Here is a 21,878-nt window from a genome sequence, read left to right as displayed (position 1 = left end):
CGTTGGGGCGAGCGCAGAAGAAACCACACATTTGTCATCATTGTTAAATGCAACCCGTGGACTTGCCCTAACCAAAAAACTTTGGCTTTGTCTCGAAAACTTTTACCACCGCAAGGAACCCGAAGTTACAAAACTTTTATTCCAATGGTCCCTTCCTAACAAACTACCACTGAGCATTAATAAAATGTTAAACAAACTTAATAAAATATTTTGATAAACACAGAGCCGTTTGTTTCTTTTTATGTAGATACAATTATTTTTTATCATTACTTTACCTTTTATTAATGATAATTTGTAAACAATAAATTGTGTGTCTGTGTTATTTCTCATTCTGTTCCTTGCTGTTACCTGTGTTTTAATTATTTTCCTCTGTGACATCGATTTTGGTTTGGGTTTTTTTACGCTCTATAAGCGTTGTAGACATGTGCCCTCGCTCTTTTTTAGTGTTTGATATCAAATATTTTTGAAAGGTTTGACCACATATGCAACTATAACAAATACATGTAGATATTTTAACAGTTCAATTGTTTTCCTTTTATTTATTCATTACAAAATGACGTGGCTGCACGTAAATCTAATAATGATTGGACTTTTCTTTTTTAATAATTTTTGTCACCTATACCTAACGTATGCATATATGATTGGATCAATATGACAGTAAATTTAGCATGGCCTGAACTTGCATGTGTATTTACTAAGCAAAACAAATTATTAAAACAAAACTAATCAGCCAAAGAGTCACCGTTAACACTGATACTGAGTACTTCCAACACGTTACATCCAATACAGATGCTTGATCCACCTCTAAATGTATCGCGGGAAATTAAAGCGCGAGATCACTGTGACGTCATACTTTCTTTTGCATTCGACAGTTTTCGTAAATTGTCGGACAAATTCGGCGAAGGAAATGACGTCATATGTCAGCAAAAGTTCAGATACAGTTTTTTTTACGTAAGCATATGTGTTGTTTACTTTAATGTTTTTAAAAGGATTTTTTATAGTTAAATGAAAATGATGTATGCGATTTAGAGGTAAGAATTTTCCTAAGAAACGCTTCCTGTTCCACCATGTTGCTATGTACCGCAAAGAATCACTGGGATAGTAGAACTTTTTCACGTGGCCTCATAAAAATTTCTTTGAACAATGTGCAGATTTCAACTCGAATTGTCTCCGCTCGTACACGTTGTCTATGGAGCTCGCTACGCGAGCGGCGCTTCGCGCCGCCTCGCTGCGCTCGCTATTAAGAAAATTTTCAAAGTCTGTTCTTCCAGAAACCAACTTTAACAACTTATTGTATTGTAAACTTAACCTTTCTTCGTCATTATTACTCCTACTGTACATGTGATCCTTGACTGTGTTTGTGTACATTTGTATAAACTGATTTTGAACCTCAAATACCAGTGAACTGGTCTTGAGTGAATAAAAGAATTGAATATCTTAGGCCATTCTTTTTTTCCATTTTAAATGCTGAATAGGAAATACCAAGTTAAAAATCTTAAGTTGAATGTAAAAAACTCATGGGAACAAAATATGACTCAAACCTAGGCGAACTGTGAGCTCTGTATCTTGCTTATAATTCTACGATTGACGCTGAAATTTTGGTTGAACATTAGAAATTCTGTATGAATTAGAGTATGTTAAATACTTGTACAAACAAAATAAAGAATGGTCTTCTGTATATACCTACTCTTTGGGGCCCCCTCTTTATACAATAAATAATGTGAAATCTACATCAATTTTGATAGTTTTTCAGACACGGGTAAATAATAACGACATCTTTAAAACAGTTTCCATAGTTCTGACACATTTCTGTTGCGGGGATAAAGTAATTATCGCTATTCCTAAGAAGTTATCACATCGGAAAATTATCCTGGTTTGTACGCGAAGTAAATAACAGTCATTTAATTATAATGGAGAAGACAAATAAATTTTTTGAATGTTTTTAATTTGAGGAATTGAGCACATTGAGGTACAATTTTTTCTTCACATCTATACATGTAGGATTTTAAAAATAAAAAACAATAACTATTTTATTTTTTTAAAAAATACAATAACTAGTAAGTAGTTGATGAAAAAAATGTACCTGTATGCTTTCATATATTTTGAACGCCTTACAAAGTGGGGGGGGGGGCAGAACGAAAATATAGGGAATTGGAAGTTAACAACTTGTCAGTGTACTCCTACCAAATGTTTAGTTTTATATCTTGCGTAGGATTTTCTTATTTTTGTAAAAAAAAATAGTATTTCATGAAGGTACAATGTCAAAGATTACGTGTATGCAAAAATAAGTGTAAAATTCGAATACTTTACAATATTTATTTTGTGTTATTCTACCGAGGGACCATACGGCACAATATCTTTTGAACGCCCATTGTTGCTCAGGTGAGCGATGTGGCCCCATGGGCCTCTTGTTTATATAGCATTACATTTCGTTATTACTTTATTATGATCACTGATCGATTAACATATCTACACTTACATATAAATGCCTTTTGACCAATCAAAAGACATATCCAGATTCTCGGGAATAATTTACTATTCCATTGCATTAATATCATCAAAATTACTGTTCTCTTATAAAGGCCTATTGACTTATCATGAGCACATGTCCAGATACTCAGGAATTATTCATTGTGAAGTGCCATTTTTATTATATATTGCCAACTATTCCCGATATTTCATGTAGTAGTTTTTTTTAATTTGTTACGATTACACTTGAGTAAACTTTGGGGAAACATTTCCTGTTTCTATTTGTTACACTACATTTCATTTTTTCATACAAATATCATTTTAGTCTGTAAGTCTGTGCATACAAATGATCTTCCATTCAATAACCAAGCCCAAAGTGCCATTTATACAAGAAATAACTTTAAAAACTTAAATTACAAAAGATTTATTTTCTTCTGCTAATGTTGTTTATTCACTCTAAAATATAGGATCGTTCTTGTTCACCATATACAGTAATTTTTACATCATTTTTGAAAACTAAATGTAGATTTTTATATCAACATTTATAACATGTCTCCTGTACGAAAACTATTTGTTATTGCATTAACATGCATCACTGCCAAATTATAATTAAACAAGATATCTGTGAGCCGATGCTCACTAATGATACCCCCGCTCTGACGTGGATATGCAAAATAAGCAAAGTCGACATTTAAAAGAAAGCTGGAATCCCATTGGTACAGAAATATATCCCACAATATGGCATGCCTAAACAAATAGTGTGTTAAAATTTCAAGCATCTGCGATAAATAGCTGCTGAGAAATCTTTGAGGGGAATTTGTTTGAAAATTTTTGCTAAAAATAAACAAAGTACTCATTAAACAGGAAGTTGACGTCCGATTGGTACCAAAATACACCCCACGATATTGCATGCCTATACAAATACTGTGTAAAAATTTCAAGCATCTGCGATAAACAGTTGCTGAGAATTCTTTGACAAAAATGTGTTTGAAAAATTTTGTTTAAAATAAACAAAGTACTCATTTAACAGGAAGTTGACGATTGATTGGTACAAAAAAATATCCCACGATATGGCATGCCAAAACAAATAGTGTGTAAAAATTTCAATTATCTGCGATAAATAGTTGCTGAGATAAATGCGACAGAAATTTTTGTTACGGACGGACAGACAGACAGACAGACAGACGGACGGACGGACAGACAGACGGACAGACAGACACACAAGGGTAAAACAGTATACCCCCTCTCCTTCGGAGCGGGGGTAGAATAAAAGAAATGTTTTTCCCTATATATAAATGTTTTTTGTGTTGTTTATTATGATAAATTTATATATCCCAAATTTTGCATGTAAAGAATGTGGAAAACAGAAATAGGATCATAACACAAAAAGAGTGCTTGGAGGTGACAGTGACATGTTCATTATGGACTTGGAAATACATCATCTCGCAAGATGCAAAACTCAAGGTCCCTTTTGTAGTTGTTGCAGTGGCTCTCAGCCTCTGTCATTGATACGAACTTTACCTTTAGTATAAGATATCCAGACTAAACAAGATGTTAAAATGTAAATATAAGCATTAAATCATTGATAACTTGAAAGATACAGCTTTATAACTTTAACAATATATGCATGCAAATTCTCATAACATTATATTACGCATAACTCAATTTGCATGCACACACCGCATAAGTAATGAGACTTCATCTTCAATAAGAAAAATGATTGCTTAAATGTAAAAGAAGATTTTATATTGTGTTCAAATAAATGAATAAAAAACCATTATTTGCAAAGATAACATTACCATTCAAAATAATCAGCATGTACAGTTTTATGATCTTGATTTTAAAATAATAACAATTTTTACACATTCCAATTCCATTTCGACAATATCAACATTTCAATAAAACATTACTCATAACTGCTTCAAAATATGACTGTTTCAACTACCTTAAGCTCGACGCCTTTGTGGCCTTTCAGGCCTTTAATATTAAAACAGGAAGAGATATTGATGTTAACGAGGCAAGATGGTTAATGTATTGCTTGATAATTTTTGCAAATGAAGTGGGGCAACCAAGAGGCCAGGCATTAGATGATCCAACGGTATGTTTTATATATGTATATGCTAATGCGCATTAAACAATTCATACATGCAGATAATTACCAGTACATATACATGATATACATCTGGAATTTTGAATAATATATGAATACCTAATTTTGCCCTTACATATAAAGCAAATATGCGGTATGATATTTTAAAAGAGTGTTATAACGTCATATTTTTAGGATCCTAGCACTAGTGCATCCACAGGAGGAAGCAGTACACCAGTACCTTTAGAAACTTCAGGACCTTAAAAAAAAGGAAGCATGATGTTGATACAACCTTGGAGGAGAGGGTTTTGTCTTTGGAGAAAACGTCAAAGGGGGAGATGGCCCAGGAGTGAGGACACTTTGCCTACAGGATGATCCAAGCAATGCTTTAATCCTGCTGACTCTTCTTGATGAACTGTCTAAAGCGGCTAGGAAATTAAACCATGAGGAGGCTGACATGATTGAAGAGTTGTACAGGCAAGCCAACAGATATCAGTCAAAACTTCAAATTTCTAATCTGTGTTTGTCTGTGTTAGGTGGGAAAGTAGCAGATGCAATTTCGAAAGCAAATTCTAAGTGTTTGAAAGATAAACCTGAAACCAAAGCTGAGAGTAAGAATGAATATGTTGAAACACAAAAGCGACCAGAGTCCCCGTTGAATGGTTTATATCCTCGTCAACCTTCTTTGTATCCTATGATGCCCGGCATGTATCCCAATATGTTCAATATGGGGGGGGGGGGGTATAATGGATATGGAAATCAAGGTTAACGAGGGGGTAGACAAGGCTATAGGCCTTGTCGTCCTAAGGGTCCTTGCCTTTTTGCAACAGCAATATGCATTTGATAAAAGATTGCGAGAAAATGAAGTTGGCTAAAGGAAATAAGTAGATGAGATCATAATGTTCATATATTTCTTCTTGATACAGCAACATGTATGTTATTTTTCTCATGTATAGATGTGTATAAATGATATTTTACAAATTGTTAAAGCTATTTGTTTAAATATATTTTTTCTATTAGTGAAGTTTTGTTTGATATCAACTGTCATGTTTGCTGATGTAGTTGTACTATAAGAATAACTTCTTTTTGTCTTGTAATCCGCCTGCAATCTGTAGATGATGTGAAAGTTCATGAGGAGGCTAGGAGGTTGGTATATGGTTTAGTTGACATGGTTGGGTTATACCTTAGCATTGAGTAAATGTTCTTTAAATCCTTCAAGTTGTAAGGGGTATTTGGGTTTTTTAGTTGATTCAGTTAGGGAAGCTTACATATTACCAGATGATAACAAAGCAAAATTCATAGATCTTCGAGAATCAATTGTAGTAAGAAAGGAAGTAGATGTCAAGACATTGCAAAGATTTACTGGAAAGTGTATTTCTATGAGTCTGGTAATCCCAGGATGTTAGTTGTTCTGTAGAGAAATAATTGCTGGAATTTCTCAAGGTTTGAAAAATAGTAGGTCTGTTAAAATATCTGGATCCCTAAAAGAGGAAATTGAACATTGGAGATTTGTAGATAAGTGGCAGGATTGTTCTAAATGGAGATTGAAATTTCACAAAACAATATCAATGTATACTGATTCTTCTGGATTTAGATAAGGTGCGTGTGTAAGATTGGGGGAGAAAGACTTAGTATTAGGAGATTAATGGTCAGAAAATGATATAAGGCCAATACATGTTAAGGAGGCAGATGCAATCTTGAGGTCTTTGTTATCTCTTAGTAGTATGGTTCAAGATTCACGAGTGGATGTATACACAGACAGCATGACTGTTATTGGTTCTTGGAGTAGTCAGGGTAAGAGATGTAAAGAGCTTAACGATATCACAAAAGATGTTTTTCAGTTTATTGTTGCAAAAAATATTGATTTACGCTTAACATTTGTGACCTCAAAGTTGAATGAGGCAGATAAACCTTCTAGAATCCTAAGTGCAGCAGACACTATGCTCAGCCAAAAAGCATGGATGTTGGTGCTCCACATTCAATAGATTTAATGACACTAGATTCAAATACAATGAGTTCAAAAGATGGTATGCTTTAAAACATTTTACACCTTGTGCAACTCCTCTATCAGCAGGTATTAATGTCTTTTGTCAAGATATTAGAAAGGAAATGATCAAATCAACCCCTATGTTTTTTCCCCCTTTGGATTGATCTTTCCTATTATTTGTTTACTCGAGCAGCAAAAGGTCATGTGTACGATAATAGTTCCTATGATGGAACCCTTACCTATATGGTGGCCAAAGTTGCTAGCTAATTCTATAGGGTCATTTTGTATTAGTGTAAACGGTGAAAAAGAAATAGTTAAGATTCCATCTAAGAACGGTTTTGTGTTGGATAATGTAGGTTTGAGGTGGCCGTTGTTTGCTTTTAGGGTTTTATTTGTGTGACTTATTTGAAGTTATTTCTACATCTGGTTTTACTGCAGCGTGGACAAAGTGAAACGGCAAATTCCTTTACTCATTCAAAGAAACCCAACAGGAACAGATATTCATCTTTTGCAGACAAAGGAAGAACTTTCGCTACATTCACGACTCCCAGGACAGGAAATTCCTGTGCACTTTGTAAAGGAGAACATTATCTCAACCACTGTAACGATTTTCTAGCTATGGACGTAGAAAATAGAAAGAAATATGCCAAAGAAAACAATTTGTGTTTTGGGTGTCTAAATGCTGGTCACATTTTTAAGCATTGCGAGCGAAGACTGAAGTGTAGGACGTGCGGTAGGAATAATCCTACATCTCATCATGGTGATATACGCAAAGCAGAGCCGAATGAGAATTCAAGGGACAAGAAAACAGAGAACTATGTTCATGAATCACAACCTTTTCCGTCTCATGCAGGGAGAATTAGATCATCATCCCTCCGAAACCATGATGGCGTGACAAACAAGACTTCTATGATAGTGCCAGTATATTTTTCTCACAGGGATAAACCAGACCAAGAAAGACTGGTATATGCACTTTTAGATACTCAGTCAGATCCAACATTCATATTAGAGGACACCTATCGTGAACTTGGACTGCCAGGGACAACGGTCAAATTGTTGTTGTCTACAATGTATGCAGAAAATCAGGTTGTTTAAAGTCATAAAGACGCTTAGTAGTACGTGAATTCAATAATGAATTGAAGATACCATTGCCTGATACATTTACACGAAATAGTATGCCAGCTGATCGCCCCAGGACAATTCCAGAGAGGAGACTTGTATTCGCGCAAAAGATGGAGAAGAGTACAGTACCTTACTAACGAATTTTGGATCCGTTGGCGGAAGGATTTCTTGAACACACTCCAGACGAGAGGTAAATGGACATCGTCAAAACGCGATATGACAGTAGGTGATGTGGTGTTGATCAAGGATGAAAACTTACTAAGAAACCAGTGGCGCTTTGGCCGTATTCACGAGTGCTACACTGAAATGATGGACATGGACGGAAAGTCAAACTTGTGATAGCCAGTTCTTCTTTGGATAAATATGGCAAACGGCAAGATCCTGTGACTTACCTTGAAAGACCAATCCATAAGTTAGTGTTATTACACGAGACCGAGGAATTCCCCACCGCGTAGCCTAATTAACTGTGTCGTTCTATATATAAATTGTGCTAAAGACAATTGCGATACTTTGCGATATTTTATGTGCTTTGTATTTAACGTATGCATTATGATTGGTTATTGGTATTGTGCGCATGTTAAGACTTTTGATATTTGATATAATTGAGTTAAATTTAGTATTCCTAAATTTGAGGAGCCATGTTACGGTGAAAGTTATTTCACAAATAATTATGTGTACGAGTGTTTGTAACTCTTTTGTGTCGGAGATTTTTCGATCGTGCGTGCGAAAGAAACATGTACATGTTCCCTTGTTTATAAGTGGGCTCAAGGAGGTATGTAGATATATGTTGATATATTAACAGAAAATATTATTATTATATAATTCAGTAACGTTTATATTAATGCACGGTAGTAGTTATATTCTTTATTTAATTACAGTTTCACGTATATGAAGGAATGCGAGGTTCAAGGTGATGAAACTTCGAGAACATGCGTGTGTTGAGTTATCATTGTCAAGATACTGCGTTTTGAATATATAGAATACACCTTCATGCAGTATGAACTCCGCTCCTTTATTAAATATTCGTTAGGAACATATCCCTACCGAAACATTGTGTAAAAATGCAATGTGTCTCACTGACGTCAGCATCGGTGCTGCCCTCTCTTAGATGCTTAGAGATAACCCAGCAGGGAGGTAATGATTTTAACAATATCAGTGCTCATGAATAGCAGACATTAGTTATTTTAAGTGGTATATCTTCTTACTGAGGAGAGCTGTGTCTAAATGGTTTTCAGATATCATTATATAAATCAAAAAGACAAATTTGAGCCCTTGATAAATTTTCATGTTCACTTCCTTTAATTATTTATTTGGACTCATCAAAAAACAATTCAAGTACAATAAATGGTTTATGTATGTTGCCAGGGGTTAAGGTGGGGATTTCCCCCAAATTAGTGATATTTTTTATCAGGCAGTTTGCATACATTGCTACTACGCATTTTTTCTGAACTTCAGTCATAGAGAAAACTTGCTGTCTGTATAGGAATTTTCCTACTGTTTATCGTAGATAAAGATTCTTGAGCATCCTGTAAATTTGCCAGTTCATTCATTGAGCGTTATTCCATTGTTTTACACAGGTAAATTGCAGTATTATATCGTCTTCTTAAAATATATGCCACAGCGTCACCTGGGACATTTACTCGATCAAACTGTGCTGTCGGCCATTACGGTTTAACTGTAAACATTGGTCGTCGATATCAAATTTGACTTTTAATCAACTTGCATCTTAACCGGAAATGTGTTATGCGTTAAAGGACAACATTTACTTTATTGCGATTATTTATCGATGTAACTGTGATTATTTGCGTGATGACAACTTTGTGTGTGTGCGACTCCCATGTAATCAGACTGAGCTCGTATATCGGTACACGCCTACCAAGCTCTTAAGTGTTTGATATTTCAGAATTGAGCGATGTGAAATTTTACGAAATTAGTGGGGGGGGGGGCTTATTTCCAAGTGACAGACCTTTGAGTTTGATAATTGCTGCCGTCCGTCAGCATAAACCTCGGTATGTGACTGTTTGTTTACGTGGAAACGATTCAGATTCAAGCGTCCCAAACTGGAGCATTGATGTAATTCTCGTGAGATTAGTGACATTTCCGACACAGCTGAATAATCTTTTTAATTTACAAAAGGTCACTGTACTTCAGCCACTCAACCCTCTACAAATAAAGCCGTGGAGGACCTAGTCAGACCATGCACGAGTTCGATAACTCCTCATACTGAAACAACATGTAGACGGGTCATTGAAGAGGAAATGTCAAATGTAAACATTACAATGCCTCAGACAATGTATCGTCAAACCCAACCGCCAGTTGCGCCAACGACAGATCAGTCAGCGTCTGGAGAAGCAACTCAAACCCTGCTACAAGAAATAACAGCCACAGGTACACCGTGTTCCTCGTAATCTGATATCCCAAACCTACCCGAGTTGAACCCTTCCTAAACTGCTACTCTCTTAACACTGGGAGTCGATGATAAGATCCGCACTAAAATTCATGCTGTGGAGTACGTGAAATTTTTATCTTTGTTGCCAACAGTCTTTACCATCCCTGAGTCAAACAATTACAAGTCAATTGATATAGATGGAAAACTCCTTTTTGTTTAATCAAGTGATAAAGATCCCATTAAGTCCATGGTCAAATGGACTGAAGCTTTTCATATCTATGTGGCAATGGTTGCAGAAAAAACTCCAACTGAGATTGGCAATTTAACGCTTTACGCACAAACTATACAAAGAATTGCCAATTCTTGCGGGGATCATACAGCTCGTTTCTTCGTGGGAAATTTCGGCGTGGAAGGCAACGAAACCCTGACGTCTACAAAATGTGGAATTGTACCAAGAATCAGCCTGCAATCGTGGAAAAATGTTCATAACATCCTTTAATACTAAATAAAATTGATATTCTACTGCAAAGGATAGAGAATCTTGCATCAGTCTCACACACTTGTAAGAAAAACATGTGAAAACTATGAAGATTATTACTTTGACTTCGTTGTATTTCATGAAAGAGAACTGAAACTAATCTTAAACAAATAAAATAACATGTTTAAAGGCTTGTAGCAGCAAAGCAACTATTCGTGCCATCATAATTACCCATGTCTCTGCTATGCATATAAACATGTTTTTATTTAAGGTCTGATGGAAATAAGATTCCTTTTCTTTTTAAGTGCAACGATTCAATGCCAGCAAGCTTAGAGATTTTAACTGTTGTCTTGTGATAAATGCCACGGAGGTAATGCATAATGTTTCCGGTCAGCACATGACAGCCCAGTCACAGACCTACAGTTCATACAAACATAGACATACAGTGAAATCTGTTACCGGTGTTGCTCCTACTACAGCCGTTGTGTATGTACGCAAAATATGTCCTGGCAGCATCTCAGATATTGCAATAGTACAGAATGGCAACATGCTTGCTAGATAACCCTATGAGACATTACTTTGGCAGACATGGGTTTACAATTCATTCTCTTCTCCCTTAAGGTGTTCATCGGAACACCCCTTCCTTCCTTAACGATAAAGGGGAGTATACCCACGCAGAAGTCCATATTACTGGAAGATAGCTCGGTCAATGATCCATGAAATAAAGATATTTATTGCTGGACATTTGAGGATTTAAAGGGGCTTAGTCACGAGTTGAGCTCAAATTTTTCCAAAATTATTTTTTTATGTCTGAAATTGTTAATGAAGATATTTTTAATGCTTTAAAAAAATTTGAAAGTCAAATATCGAGTTACAGAAGTAAGAATTCTTTGTTTGGTAAACAAAGCCCGAGTCCTGATTATGTTTACATATGTGTTGTATTGGTATAGGCCTGTTGTGATTACGTAATATTGGTTACGTGATGTAACGTAAATAAAAATATCCAGTTTTAAAATTTATAATTTATTAAAGTCCAAAATCACAATTAAAGAAACATCATTTTTAAAAAGAAATCCAAAGTGAGAGTGTCTAATAATTATCAATCCCGCATGTCTCATCTTTGACAACTCCTCCCCTTTCTCTATAAAGGACCAATGAAATAACTCCAAGATGGAACCACAATTTGGGGAACGCTCAAAGACATAAATTCTCAAAACAGGATACAGGAGGGAATTACTATAATAAATTCAAAGACACGCCAGTCTAAGATCTGACCATCAATCAGATAAACGAAAATAAACAAATGGCAATAAACAGGGGATCACTGTGAGAAATGGATAGGGGAGAGGAGGGAGATGTCAACATGAGAGATCACAAACAGATGCGGCAATGTATTTCTAAAATGATCAAACAAATTAAATTTCAAACATAAAATACCACTCGGTTTACAAAAGGAAATTAATTCAATATGAATGAAATATATAAGAAAGTTGTCATTATCAATAAAATATACGTGTGTATATAACAGGCCTCAATCTAATGTTGCTGGTTAATGTTTAGGATTTTTTTTTATGAATACATTGTATCAGTTTATCTTGTTCCGACAAGTTATTTTGTAATACAAATGATGAATCAACAAGTTTAATTGAATAATATAGAAATGCTTTCCTTAATCGTGTTTACATTTATCGGCGACCGAATTAGCCGATTAACGATATTCTCCGTGGATATTATATTATAAGATAATGAATTTGATCTGACTGTTTGTTAAGCAATAAATTAAAGTTCTTTATCTCTATATACATGTTTCTAACCAAAACCTGTTTGTTAATTGAGTACACCCCGCGTACGATTTAGTTTCTCCGATGCACAGGTAAAAAAGTTACCTCGTTCTAAAGATTTTCGGTTTTATATATTAATAAGGCCTTCTGATTATTACATAAGTCGATAGAATTATTTCCTTTAATTTTGTTTTATTTAACTCTTTATTCTTAGGATAGGATGGGATTCAGGATATAGGAGAGGATTGTTTTGTCAACTTACGATAGCGGCATTGTAACCCTCACAATACACGTATTATGATATACAACTCTAATGCCATCTGAAACAAATTTTGTGAAGACTGATAATTCATAACCATTCATCTATTTTAAAGGTAACTTCATAAACACCTGTTCTTGACTACATATGTTGGGGGTGGAAATAGTTTTTACTTCGTATTAGTCTGTTTTGCTGAATCAAAGAAGCTCTCGCATCTCGTTTGCTACCATTCTTATATCTACGTCAAATATTATCAAGATTATTTTGTGATTTATTTTGGCTCAACGTTATTGCAGATGTGATTTCTTCCGCGGTTCAAAATGGCGCCAGTGACGCACCACTCATAACATTGTTTTCCATCGATGCCAAAGTTATCAGTGGATGCTTGAACTCGTGTGTAATGTTTGAAAATATCCGTGTCAACTATTTCTATTGTTAATCTCATGATGTCAACATTGATAGTGGGCGATTCGGAGATGAAAAGGTACACATCGTTCCGCAAAATCGGTGTTTAAACGCCGGGGACCGGGTATAAATATCGGCCAATCACAAAATGAATGGGAAATTCAATTTTTTCTGCAGCTTTCATATCAGAGAGGTTAATTTGAAAATACATGCATAATATGGGAGAAATAAATTCTACGTTTTGGTGTGGAAATTGCCACCATGACACTCTACAAAGGCTGTTAAAATTGTGTCTAAAATTTATTTAAAGAGAATTAAGCCCATAAAGTTCCGAAGCAGCTCAAAATGTTGAAATCCAAAATAGTGATTGACATTGTAGGTGGAGTTAGCTTGTGTTTGTTTATACAGGAAGTGGCTGTAGCCTTGTGCTCTGTTAGAACTAAACAGAATGACTCATCTCACTGTTAATTTAATATATATTATTAATTTAACATACCCTTTGATTGAAAATCTTTCACAAAACACTACTAAAGTTCAAGAAATTTATTAAAACATCAAAACTGTTATCACTCTCTCATATGTCCCAGATATGGCTGATCATCTAAATTTGGTAACAAAGTTCTCACTAAGTCTACAACAGATTTTGGCATTATATCCCGTCTGTGGTAGATGTATTGTCTATGATGCGGGTCCCTCTGCAGAGCTCTCCTTTTCCGATCTAATTACCTCGGATCTCTCCATACATTTCTGTGCAACAACATTGTCCAAAAACGTTTGTATTTATCTTTTTGGCGGTGTGAATTGCTCCTGTTTGGCTGTTCACATTCAACTAACCACCAAAGTTGTCTGTTGGTCACGAGAGTGATACAGGGACGACACAAAAATGTTGACATTCTTCAGCCTCCTGATTCTGATTTATTTAAAATTTAACTGTACATAATTTGCACAACGCTATTACAATATCCAACTTAAAAAATCTTAATCTCGGTGTAAAAGTTGTTAAAGGTAAACTAAAACAAACTTTACTATGTACACTGGTGTGGCAATGTCCAGCTTAAAATTAAAAAAAAAAGATCCTGAAAAAACCCAGATCACAAATCTCAATGTAAAAGGTAAACAAAATCCGCTATGTACATGACTTTCTACAGCACTGATATGCTGATACCCTGCTTAAAATTTTAATTGTTTCTTAGAACGGGTATTAAAAGCAACATAATCATCATCAGCATCATTATCACTAGTGGTGGTGGTGATGGTGGACATTTTTGACATAGGTGTTAAAAGTGGGATGCGACTCTCGTTTATCAGTGGAGATGGAGGGTGGCTGCTTGTGAGGGGGGGGGGGGGGGGTTGCATACCTCGTAAATTATCATCATCGTAAATCAAAGTGGAAGTGGTGGGTTCATTTGTGGTGAGTGTAATAGCTCAATGGTGATGGTAGTGGGGGTAGAAGGTTCATCAGTGGTGGGGGTAGTAGGATCATTGGTGGTATTGGGAGTGGCAGGATCATTAGGATCAACAAATTGGTCACATTGTTTCCCCAACCACTTCTTGAACACTAAAAGCCCTACCGTAAAGATAGTGGCTAGTGCCCATGCTACAAATCCTATAAAATCAATTACTATACTATTATTGGTAATCAATATATTTCATCTTCCTCTTCTTTTTCTTATTAAATAACAAAGTGCAAATCCATATCAAAATACATATACCCAAAATAATATAATTGACCAAATTACCAAATACTTTATCCGACAGTGATTACAAATATATACACTGATATGTGATTTCAGATAATGTTTTATTTTTTTAAACATTGAAGCATTATTATTACTGCAACAGAGTGTGTATACAAATTGAATACCAAGCACTAGCATGTTATGAAAATGTGTTTGCGGACACTGTTGCAGTAATCAGATCACCTGTCTCGAAAAAATAAGAATGAAATGGTTATATTTGGGTTTTTTTTACCTCTATGCAATTTATATTTTTTTAAATCTCTGTTATTCTATGAGAAATGTGCATTTAACAGAAGAGCCTTTGGAACAGCTGAATCATGCTGACAAGAATAGTGCACAATGCTATAAATTGTATTCAATGAATACTTATAACCTTTGATAAAGGTATTAAATTGATAAATTGCATTCATTTTACTGTTGACAAATATATATTTTTTGAAACATTTAATTGAAACTCTTTTACAATTTTACATACATGCAATTTTACATACATGGTACAAGAAAAATTAATATACAGCTTAATATTATGCAAAAGAGTTATATATGATAGAGAAAGTAAAAAGAGAAAAAAAAAGACAGACAGGCAATCACATCATGTACATCAAACATAAATCAGCTATGTATATTCTACTTCTAGTAATAACTATAGTAAATTTCGGGTTTATAATTCATAAATTTTATGTAATAGCTAATATATATGCTACCTACAGCAAATCACAAATTGCTTTCCATTCTCTTTCATATTCTAAATATTTGCAGTTTTTAAATAACATAAATTTCTGAAATAAGGAATCTGTCGGCAATTATGATACTTAAACTAAAAAAGTCAAGTTTTTGGATAGGTTTGAACTTACAGGAAAAAATGTATTGTTTTACAATAAGTATCAATAAGTTCTGAACTAATAATTTATTATTGTTGTATTTACCAAAAAGTATGCTTCTTTTATCAAAAACAAAAGAGACATTATATTTTGTTAAAAACAGCTCTTCAACTCTATACCAAACATCCTTAACTTCAGGGCACTCTGCAAAAAAAATATTCTATTGTTTCAATGTTTAAGTTACAAAAGCTACAAAGAGGAGAGTCCTTAAGCTTAATTCTATAGAGATAATTATTCGTAGGAACAATTCTATGTAATATTTGGGCATTGGTATATATGGCTGAATCTTTTGTTCTACTTGTGTCATATTACATGTCCCTATATATTCAAAAATTGCGTTCTTCAGTCCTACATATTCTACATAATTTGTTTTTACCTTTGAGTTAATAATTGTTTCATAAGTTATGAAATTACCATTTAGATCAAAAAGGTCAATAATACAAATCATATTTTTAGAGTATATTCAGTACCTCTTGACCATAAGTTGCTAACACTAGTATTCATTTCAGCTTCTAAAATATGTATCCATTTAGGCGATGAATGAAGAAGTCTTCTTATCCAGGTTGATTTAAGTGCTAACATAAATAACTGCGAACGCTAACGCCCGTTTCCCGCCTACATTTTACATCCAAATATTTCGGAATTTCTGTCAGATATTCCAAAACTAAGTTTTCTACTAAAAAGAATGATCAAATCCTAATCAATTTATATCAAAATAAAATGTGTTAATTAATTATCTTTAAATAAAAGTTTTGCTCACGCGGGGTCTTAAAACAATTTCATTGAAATCGGTAAATATGAGTGAGGGAAATATTTTTTAGCGGCCAATATGTGCATATAAACTTAATTATAACATATTTACGATATATATTAAAGTAAAAGTTCATTTTAATTCATATCTGTTAATTATTTTTCGAACATTTACAAAGCAAAATTCTTTTTAAGAATGTATTTCGGTCTGTAGACATAAGTCCCCCCCCCCCCCCCCCCGTGAAACAACAAACCCTTTGGTAAAAATATGCTAAATAACAATAATTAAATCCCATCAAAAGTAATTTTTGTTTCACGGGGGGGGGATGTTTTAAAAAACTTTTCCGTTTTCCGTTATTTTCTATTATGAAATGAGCTATTTTAACCCAAAATACAAAGTTATATCTCTTTGTTCGTGGAATTTCAGTCACTGTTTTAGGATTTTTTTGTATTCAAACATGTATGCTTATGGAGTTTTTTTTTTCCAATATAAGTATGACTATATGATACAGAAAATTAACTTGTCAGTTCATGTGTTTGGGTCACAGTTCAAGAGTTGTAAGATGCTTGATTGTGATGACTTTCTAATGATTGTTATAAATAAGTCTGTATGTATGTTAGTCTGTCTGTATGTATGTATGTATGTGTGTGTGGGTACGTGCTTGCGTGCGTGTCCACAATCATTTTTAATTACCATGAAGGATGTGTGTATGTAACTTCTACACGGTGGAATTTGGACAGTTTGATCATTATGGAAGCTATACACCGCTTGTAAATATATAGTCACTGTCTGCCATAATTCTTTTTATTCATCCATCATTATGTCCAATGAAAATAATTTTTTTCTCATCACTGCTATCCCTCTATAAACCTAATATAAGGCCTAAACATCTAAACAATTGAAAGTGTTTCGCTGTAGAGGTTTCACCTGTGAGGACATACATCTTGCTTTGCTGTGCTACTCAGTCGCAATGAAATTATTATATTTATGCACTTTTTCAAGCAAGAAGAATACTAACATCAAATAAGCAGGTTAATGCATTATTTACCAACAGTTTATGCACATAAAACAAGCATTCTGATAGTATTGCATAAGCAATACACGTCCCCTACCGGTTTGTAGAAATTTGTGAAAACAATGCACTGTTATGCATAATATCATTTCTGACCGTCTCAACAGACCAACCCATTAACGACCTTGATTGTAATAATACAAAAAACAAAAAAACCCTGCCGATTAAATTTACAACACAATGCTTGACACTATTTTACAGAACTTATTTGTTTGTTATAAACAATAAAAGGAATGGTCCAAGTAATGCACGATATTATTACTGACAACATACTTTCCTCGTTTATTTGATACACACCGAGCCCGATAACGAACCCGAACATTAAAAAATTGGAATATAAAAAATTATTTTTCTCAAAAATATGTCAACCAGACACTACAAAAGTGTAAACTTGATCTGTAGTTTGATATTCTGAAGCTGCTCAGCAAGTTTCATATCATTCGTCAAACGCATAAAGAAAAAAAGTGGAAAACTGAAGTGGGACATACAGACGGACGGACGGACAGACAGACGGACGGACAGACCGACAGACAGACGGACGCAGAAGAAAGCTATAGTCCCCTCCGGTTAAACCGGTAGGGGACTAATAAGAAATAAATGCATACAAACCAAAGACCAAAGAAAGAATACTATACGGCAACAAGTAACAGCTGTGCAATCGGTTGTAACGAAATCAAATGGTATATATACATATATACCTTGTAACAGTGCTTATGTACGAGCAGTGTTCAGTTTTAATTAATAATGTAAAGACCTTAATTTTATCTTAACTCAGGGTGTACTCGTATTTTTGTTGTAAATAGGAATATATTCCATTGATATCACAAGTGCTAAAATGCTCGTGGCTTATTGCTATATGGTTGTATTCTATATTGTAATTAAGTTCCATTTGTGTAGTAAGAATTGTCGAGCATACTAGTATGTGCTTTTGATGTATTGAAAAAGTGATAGTTTGTTCATTAATTGATATATCTGTATTTAATTCTTCATCAGCGAAAGAAAGATATATGTATCGTACATGTATTTATGAAAGGAATATCTTCTTTGAATTTTTTTCTTTCTTTTTTAAAGAAACCAATGTATAAACAGGAGAAGAAAAGTTGCTTTCAATGCAGAAATAGATCAAGGTGTAAATAAAAGTATTTCTAATTAAGTTTAAAAGTGATTTATTCAAGGGGATAAATTGTGTTAGGGGATTTCTGTGACAATTAGTCCTTAAAACATATCCCATTTCACCGACTTTTCAAGGAAACTGTTATTTAAGGATATGAACAATTCTTCTCATGCAACACAAAGTGAATGTGCACATTTTTTAAAGTTATTGTAAAACATTATTTTAACTTGCATGTACAATTGTAGAATTTAATTCACTGAAATTTATTTATATTTGATTCACAGATTCTATTGAAGAACACAAAGATTATGTCCCAAGTGGTATAGAATCAGTGGATAAACCATCATGCACCACATTACCATCAAAGAAAAAATGGACAATGGAATAGGACATTTGAATTGTATGTGGACTTTAAAGATTAAAGTGTACCGAGAGAGGCAGAAGCACTGAAAGTAAAAAACAAATGCAAATTTCTTGCTGATAGAAGTATTCATCAGAACAAGATAAAAATATTTATCAGAAAAAGAGTAAAATGCTGAGACTTAAATGAGTTAACAAATTTAGGACATTTGGTCTTGCAGCCAAACATGATTCTAAAATAATTGTTTTAAATTTGAACAGTAATTGGAAGATTATCTCCTCATGAAATACCTTGGACTTATTTATAAACAAGAGTCGTCTGTATGCTTTAAGTTTTAGATTGAAGATTGAATGTGTATGTATTATATCTGTATTATATCTGTATACTCTCTCTGCTTCCCATCTGCAACATGTGTACCTGTGGTGTAACCTCATGGTTTAGTTTTTATTCGTTTTAAAATCTTATGTCTTGTGTTTGAAATCATGCAAGACTTTTTAGGTCACCTTAGTCACTCAGGTGACCTATTGCAATTGGTCTTCGTCCGTCGTCGTGCGTTAACAATTTTACATTTTTAACTTCTTCTTGAAAACTACCAGGCCAATCGTTACCATTTTTGGTGTGAAGCATCTCTATGGTAAGACGAATCTAAATTGTGAAATTCATGGCTCTACCACCCTTGGGGTGCCACAGGCAGGGCAAAATATGCATAAAAAGCCAAATTTTCAAAAATCTTCTTCTCTACTACCACGCATGTGAGAAAAAACTAAATGCATGGTTATGTTTTCCATGAAGCCCTTTACCAAAATTGTGAAAATTATGGCCCCTGGGTCAGGGGTTCTGGCTCTAGGGTGGGGCCAATGTGACCATATAGTAAAAATGTATTAAATCTTAAAAAATCTTCTGCTACTCAGGTGACCGTTAAGGCCAATTGGCCTCTTGTTATCTAACGTTGAGAAATAAAATATACACTTTACAGCTCTTTACCGACAGTGCAGGGGGAGAAGCGGGGGATTTTTGCATATTTTTCGCAGGCAAGTGGGCATATGCCCATTGGTCAAGTTGTTTGTTTGCTCAGGGCATAACTCGAGATATGACCTTCCTAGAACTCTTTCTAGTGCAGGTAGCTCTTGAGCAGCGCTTTGCCAACTCAAAAATTTTGTTCTACATTGATAGCATGGCAGTTGTGCAGGTTATAAACACCACAACATCAAAATCAGCTAGGGTCATGAAAATTGTAAGGAAACTGGTTCTCACATGTCTCAAATACAATATTTTATTAAAAGCAAACCACATATCATCTAAGTTAAATTCTATCGCGGATTGTCTCTCTCGTTCACAGTGGTGCGAATTCTGGCAGCGAGCACTAACAGCAGACTGAAGCCAACAGGCTTATCCAGGGCTCAATTTTAACAAACACACATAAAGCCTATCAAGGAGCTTTGACCAATTTCAAAAAAAAATTGAACAGTTGGGGTTAGCTTTGGTTTTTCCCATTCCTATTAATCACTTACTTGATTTTATTGACCATTTGTCCATTTCAGGTACTGCATACAGAACAGCTGCTCTGTACATTAGTGCATTGTCTTATATTCACCAATTAGAGGCATCCAAGATAACATCCAATCCTTTATTGTTAAAAAAGCCTTGCAGGGTCTCCATAAAAAGCGAAGCATCACAACAGATCCGCGAATTCCTTTAACTTTATCCATTTTACAAAGGGTCATGTTAGCATTGCCATCTATTTGCAGATCACCCAATTAGAGAGTTATATTCTCCACTATTTTTTTCCCATCACATATCACGGTTTGTTTAGGGTAAGCGAGGTCTTGGCCATCCACAGGGCACACATCTCAGTTGAGGGAAACAATGTCAGTATTTTAAGATCAATTCCATGTAAGAATCAATGATTTATAAAAGGGTCTGGCCACGCATAGTCACCAATTTTCCTTATATTTCATACATGGACACACCTAGTAGTAAAACGCAAAAAACCACTAAAAGTTGGTTGCTGGGGGTAACCGTTGCCATGGTAATCGAGGCTAAAGATGGGAAAATAGCAAAACTTTCCTACTTTGAAGCCATATTAGAATGTTTTGCCCACTAATGTACACTATCAAAGACATAAAACAGCCATTGTCCTATTTTCATTTATTTAATTATATAAGAAAATTAATGGAGAAACCAACACTTTTAAAATGTTACCATGGAAACCGTAACAAATTTTTGAAATCAGTTTTCTGCGGTTTTTTAATAAGCTCAAATTGGAAACTGTTAAATTTTTACATCCATATCAATGTCCATGCAATATATATTTCATCATGAAAATTGACATCCGTTGCTATGGCAACTAGGCCAAAAATTAAGAAAAATTGAGAAATTGAAGATTATTTTGATATGCTTTCATTCCTGATTTTAGAATTTATTTGCAATTGTTTTAGTTGGAACTTGTAAAAATATATCTAAATGTTCATTATACACCACAAAAACCTTTGTTATGCAACAGAGAAGTGTTGTTGCTATGGAAAATTAAGTTGCGTAAAAAATCACACAGAAATTCGTACTTTTTTAAAAGTCCATAGCAACGGCAGTTATTTTTAGAAAATTTCAGATTTTTTTCAAGTGTCATTAAAGTTAAGGACATACTTTATTTTTTCTCACCATTTGATTTTATATATTTATTCATTATAAGTCAATAATATCCATTTAAAGATGCCTAAAAATATTATATTTTTCCTTATTTTTAAGCTTGTTACCAGAGCAACGGTTCTCAATTTTCATATTTAAATTTTTAATTGCACAATCATAATAGTGTTTACCAAAAAATCAAAGATTTGCACTTTTTATTCAAATTAGATGAAGAAAACAGATTTTAGAATTTCTGTTTAGTAACCATGGAAACGCTCTGAAATTATGCGTTTCTCCATGAATTTTTTTCTTTCTTTTGAAAAATGACAACTATTTTTAATAATTTATTCTACCCT

The 21,878-nt window shown here is 34.2% G+C and overlaps 3 pseudogenes; all 3 read left to right on the top strand.

Moving 5' to 3' along the window:
* Positions 1–3,018: 3,018 nt before the first annotated feature.
* On the top strand, positions 3,019–5,327 carry LOC128174139 (uncharacterized; annotated as a pseudogene).
* Positions 5,328–5,419: 92 nt separating this feature from the next.
* On the top strand, positions 5,420–6,945 carry LOC128174138 (uncharacterized; annotated as a pseudogene).
* A 13,042-nt stretch (positions 6,946–19,987) lies between these two features.
* Positions 19,988–20,979, top strand: LOC128174137 (uncharacterized; annotated as a pseudogene).
* Positions 20,980–21,878: the final 899 nt, after the last annotated feature.

Source organism: Crassostrea angulata, chromosome 2 (genome assembly GCF_025612915.1).
Source record: "Crassostrea angulata isolate pt1a10 chromosome 2, ASM2561291v2, whole genome shotgun sequence".
Taxonomy (NCBI): Eukaryota; Metazoa; Mollusca; class Bivalvia; order Ostreida; family Ostreidae; genus Magallana; species Magallana angulata.
This window is presented reverse-complemented; position numbering and strand designations above follow the sequence as displayed.